The sequence below is a fragment of the Eumetopias jubatus genome, unplaced genomic scaffold (assembly GCF_037043125.1).
Source record: "Eumetopias jubatus isolate StellerSeaLion01/CBP00866 unplaced genomic scaffold, mEumJub1_p1.0 scaffold_6, whole genome shotgun sequence".
Lineage (NCBI taxonomy): Eukaryota > Metazoa > Chordata > Mammalia > Carnivora > Otariidae > Eumetopias > Eumetopias jubatus.
Genome location: NW_028274812.1, coordinates 124,821,517 through 124,826,283, shown reverse-complemented (window position 1 = coordinate 124,826,283; position 4,767 = coordinate 124,821,517). Strand labels below are relative to the sequence as shown.

The window sequence follows — 4,767 nt, the reverse complement described above, 5'->3', positions numbered from 1 at the left end:
ATCAAGCCCCTTTGTTTGGATCTGCTCATAAAGCCAATGGGTGGATGTGTGTACTGGCACAGAAGGAGGGCAGGCTGCCATCTACCCAGCTTTTACCCAGAACAGTCTTTGTGGGCCGATCTTCATTATACAGTACCAATGTGTGTGTCTCCCTTCTATTCCTAAGAATGGTTTTTTTTTTCGTAAGTGTTGAGTCCTGTATTCAATTATGCAAGGTTTCCACTAGAAATTTCTTTAAAAATGTAGGAGATGTGTTATTTTTTGCAGTATTTTCCTGGTCTGTGATGCTATGGCTTCCTACAGAATCAGAAGCTCAGAAGTAACCCGCGAGGCCAGGCAGGAGGTGGGAGAAAGGAGGACGTGCGCCAAAGAAGGCCTTCTCTCTGTGAGCCCCAGTAATGACCTTCCAGAAAGGGGAGCCTGCTAAGGATAAACACACCCTGAAGCTGTTGACTAAAAGAGGAAGAAGAAGAGAATTCCAAGTCCTGGAGGGAGGGGACTAGCAGCCTTCCCAGCTGCTCCTCACCCTGGCCCTTCTGGGGACCCCACTGTCCCTATACCAGCTTCCCTGCCTAGGCCTTCAGGCAAGTCACTGCCAGATCACCACTGCTTGTGCAATCTAGGGGTTCACTGACACCCCCCAATTCTTTGCCAGGTGGGGAGCTCTTTTGCATGATAGGTCCATAAGATGAGCTTAGAAATTTCACTGAAGAAATTAGAAACTAGAAACTCTAAAGCCTGGAAACAAAGGACTTCCAGGCTACAAGATCCTTTTTTCTAGGGAAAGAGAGAGAGCATGGGGAGGGGCAGAGAGAGGGAGAGAGAGAATCTCCAACAGACTCCATGCTGAGTGCAGAGCCTGATGTGGGGCTCCATCCCAGGACCCTGAAAACACGACCTAAGCCAAAATCAAGAATCAGATGTTTAACCCACTGAGCCACCCAGGCACCTCTGAGTCACAAGATTCTTGTCCTAACTCAACTGTCTTGCAGCTTGGCTCAGCCAGCACAACCCATGGGCTCCCCTCCCATGTCTTCCTTCAACTCTGCCTGAGATAGGCACCGAGCAGAGAGACTCAGTCATTTGGGCCACAGTGGACCTGGGACAGAGCACTCTGTCCCCCTAGGTACTGGCTTCCTTCTTTCTCTCTCACTTCTGGGTATGGCCTGAGGTGGGACCTCTGGCCTTGGGGCGACCCAGAGTTTCCCCTTTGTTCCCTCAGGGATCCCTGAGCCACTGGTGATGAAGACACTTCATCAGTCAGCACTTCTCTTTGGAGCTTTAAACCTTCTTGAACAAATCCTTCAGCTCTGTGACCTTGGCCTGGTATTCTTCCCCCACCCATCTTCACTCCATCTCTCCTGGTGCTATCTGGGCTTCCACTCACACAGCCTATTGATTGTTCATGATAATTACATCCTTCAGTAAGATCCGTCCATTCGTCCCCAGTGGCATGGGCTGGAGTTTGGAAATGATTATGCTATAGTTATGGGGAATTAGATGGAGAACGTTGGTTCCTGGTAAGTGAGTACATCTGCCCCGCAGGGGCATGGATAACCAGATTCTTTTCATGTCCTGGTTTTAACTCATTTTTAAACCATTCACTAAGTCCCTAGTTCCTTCTGAGTGGTTTCTCTAGCTTTTAGCTCCTAGGTCCAACAATAAATGAAAAAGCTCTTATGCTAAACGTTCTGTCCACTAGAGCGCCAAGCGGCTCTAGTGATAATCAGGCATCATTCTGATTACAAACTGGGGGACTTGGCAAGGTACAGAGTGCCCTTCTAGGCAAGCCTCCTGCCCGTCTGTCCTTAGGAGGCATGGCTGGTGCTCAGGTCGGAGAGCAGGAGGATGGTGACCCCACGCACACGCACACTCGTGCACACACGCATGCACACAGAGTAGCTGAGTGAGAAGTCATGGACACATGAGACTCATTCTGGGTGCTCCCAAAGTGTGAGGTTGCGCTCTCTTGCTCAGGCCTGTGGTGCTGGCAGGACAGGTAAGTATTGCAGTGTTCGTACTGCCAGGAAGCTCCGTTGTCACCGTCAAGATCAGAAGTGGCATTATAAACAGTACAAGAAAGCCCATTTGGGCACAGCTGTGAAAGCCAACCCTTTTGGAGGCACTTCCCATGCAAAGGGAATTGTGCTGGAAAAAGTAGGGGTTGAAGCCAAACAGCCAAATTCTGCCATCAGGAAATATGTGAGGGTCCAACTGATCAATAGTGCAAAAAAAAAAAAAAAAAAAAACCAAAAAAACCAAAAAACAAACCACAGCCTTTGTACCCAGTGATTGTTGTTCAAAATTTATTGAGGAAAATGAACCAGTTCTGGTTGCTGGATTTGGTTGGAAAAGTCCTGCTGTCAGTGACATTCCTGGAGACATTAAGAATGTCAAAATAGCCAATGTTTCTCTTTCGGCCTCATAAAAGGCAAGAAGGAGAGACTGATATCATAAGTTTGATGGTGCACAAATGACAGTAATAAATTTTCATACGCCAAAAGAAAAAACAAAAAACAAACCAAGTGTGAGGTTGAACCATGTGGAATTTCTGGGACTTGGGGAGAAACCCGTAGATTCCTGTTAGGTCCCACTTTTAGCCTCAAGCAGAGCATGGGGGAAATGGGGATTCCTAGCTCTTCTCACTTGCCAGGTTCTCCTGATGACTCCTCCCGTGTGAGAGAGCTTCTGCATCCAGACTGGCACCTCCAACGTGAAACTGCCTACTCTTCGCCTCCTCACCTCTTGGGGGAACTCATTAAAATGCAGATTCTGACTCAGTCGGTGGGGCGGGGCTGGCGATTCCACATTTCCAACCAGCATGCTGGGGATGCTGCTGCCGGCCAGACCATCCTGGAAGGAGCAGGCTCTAGAATGTCGTCGGTAGAGTTGTAATGCATCCTAGTTCTGAAGATGGCAGAATGAATCTTTCCAGTGCAACATTAGCAGACCAAAAACAAAATAAAGCCAAGCTGCAGCCGATTGTGTGTGTCACATCCGTGTCACATTTCCCCACCCCCACCCCACCGGTCTGGAGAGTTCCATAACCTACGTTTTTTTTGCTGCAAACCCACTAAGCCTATAAAAAGGGATTTTTTTCTTTCCTTTCTTCACTGATCTTTCATTCAACAGATATTTCCTGAGCACCTACTATATCAGAGGCACCACGTAACGAAGAAAAATTCCAACCCATGCTTCATACTGTGGCAAGAGTAGTTGTTGGCAGTGAAACCTGACCCTGTGATTTCTCTTCTTACAATTCTGTTTCTGCAAATATAAAGTGCAAGTGCCCTAACATAGCCCTTCTGATACCTGCTGAAAGTCGACTTATCCTCTCCCCAACCACTCACCCTGCCTCAGGCCCTGCCTGGTGTTAGAACCCTGTCCCCTCCAGCTCCTGCTGAGTGGGTCTGAGATTTGGCACCTGCTCCCTTCCTTCCTATGGACAATCTATAGAATCTAATCTAATATAGACATTCATGGCGCACTTACCCGCTTCCAGATGTGACTCCCCACCACTCCTTTCAGGAATTCTTTTCTGAACACCCAGGTGGATTTCCCGCATCCCCTCAGTTCTGAACAATTTTACATTGAAATTCCAGTTCTCTCTCCTCTAAACTTGAAATTTCTTAAGTGTAGAGAAATGTCTCAACTCTTGCTGGCAGGTTTTCCCATTTGAGATGCCCATGGACTTTGACCTGCTTCCAAGTCATTAGTCTTGGCCTCACAGCAGCTGGTGAAGGGCTGGGCGACAGACCGCTGAGGAATGAAAAATGTTCTGGGGTGAACATGCGTCATCCGTGCTATGTGACATTTTACAGCCCAGCTGTCGGGACAGAATCAATAAAAACCCGGTCAACGCAGGGTGAGGAGAATACGAAGTAAGCAAGCGAAGGACGGGAGGGTAGGGTGCTGATGTCTAATGCCAAGCACTTAGAGACAGAGTGGGTCAGGAATTTTAGATCTGCTCCTGCCCTGGAAATCTCTCACCCTTGGATATAATGCGATGAAAAAGGAATCCAAATGCTTTGCACCTTCTAACACTAGTTCTATCTTGCTTTACGCCTAATGTTTGGCATGGCTAATCTTTCCCAATTTGACAGTTTTGTAAACCATTTCACTTTACATCTTTGGATTGCTAAAAATCCATTCTTCCATTTTATGGGGAAAGGGTTTTGGAAAATATTTAGTTTTCTTGCTCCTCTCTTGAAATCGCAACCCCCATTCAAAAACCATGCACACTAACACACACCAACAACAGCACAAAACAAAGACTTCTTTTTCCTTTATTAGACACATTATGCATTTTTATTGTAGAAAGACATATACATATAGGTGAAAAGGTCATTTCACTTGGTCTCACCATTTGTAGGTAACCAGTTCACACCTAGTGCATATCTTTCCAGATTTATTTCCATGTACACACACATGTATAAATATTCTTACGAAAATATGATCATACTATGACTGCCATTCATAATGGTATCTTGGTGTCAATTTAGATCCATATCTTACATGGTGTCCATACAGGTTTGTACTGTTAAGACTGCATAGCCTCGCCCTGTGTGGACCTACCAAAATTTATTTAATTCCCTGTCACTGGAAATTTCTGTTGCACCAATATTTAGGCATTGTAAGCAATGCCTAAAACAACGTTTTTGAACTTGTGTCTCTGGCATCATTATTTCCTTAGGATAAAGTCCAAGACATGGAATTCTTGAAAGTGGAAGAGATTAGCAGCATTTTAAAGGTTTTACAACGATGTCT

At 46.1% G+C, this 4,767-nt stretch overlaps 1 pseudogene; it reads left to right on the top strand.

The window, feature by feature from the left end:
* The first annotated feature begins 289 nt into the window (after positions 1 to 289).
* Positions 290 to 2,457, top strand: LOC114223889 (small ribosomal subunit protein uS12 pseudogene; annotated as a pseudogene).
* The last annotated feature ends 2,310 nt before the right edge of the window (positions 2,458 to 4,767 follow it).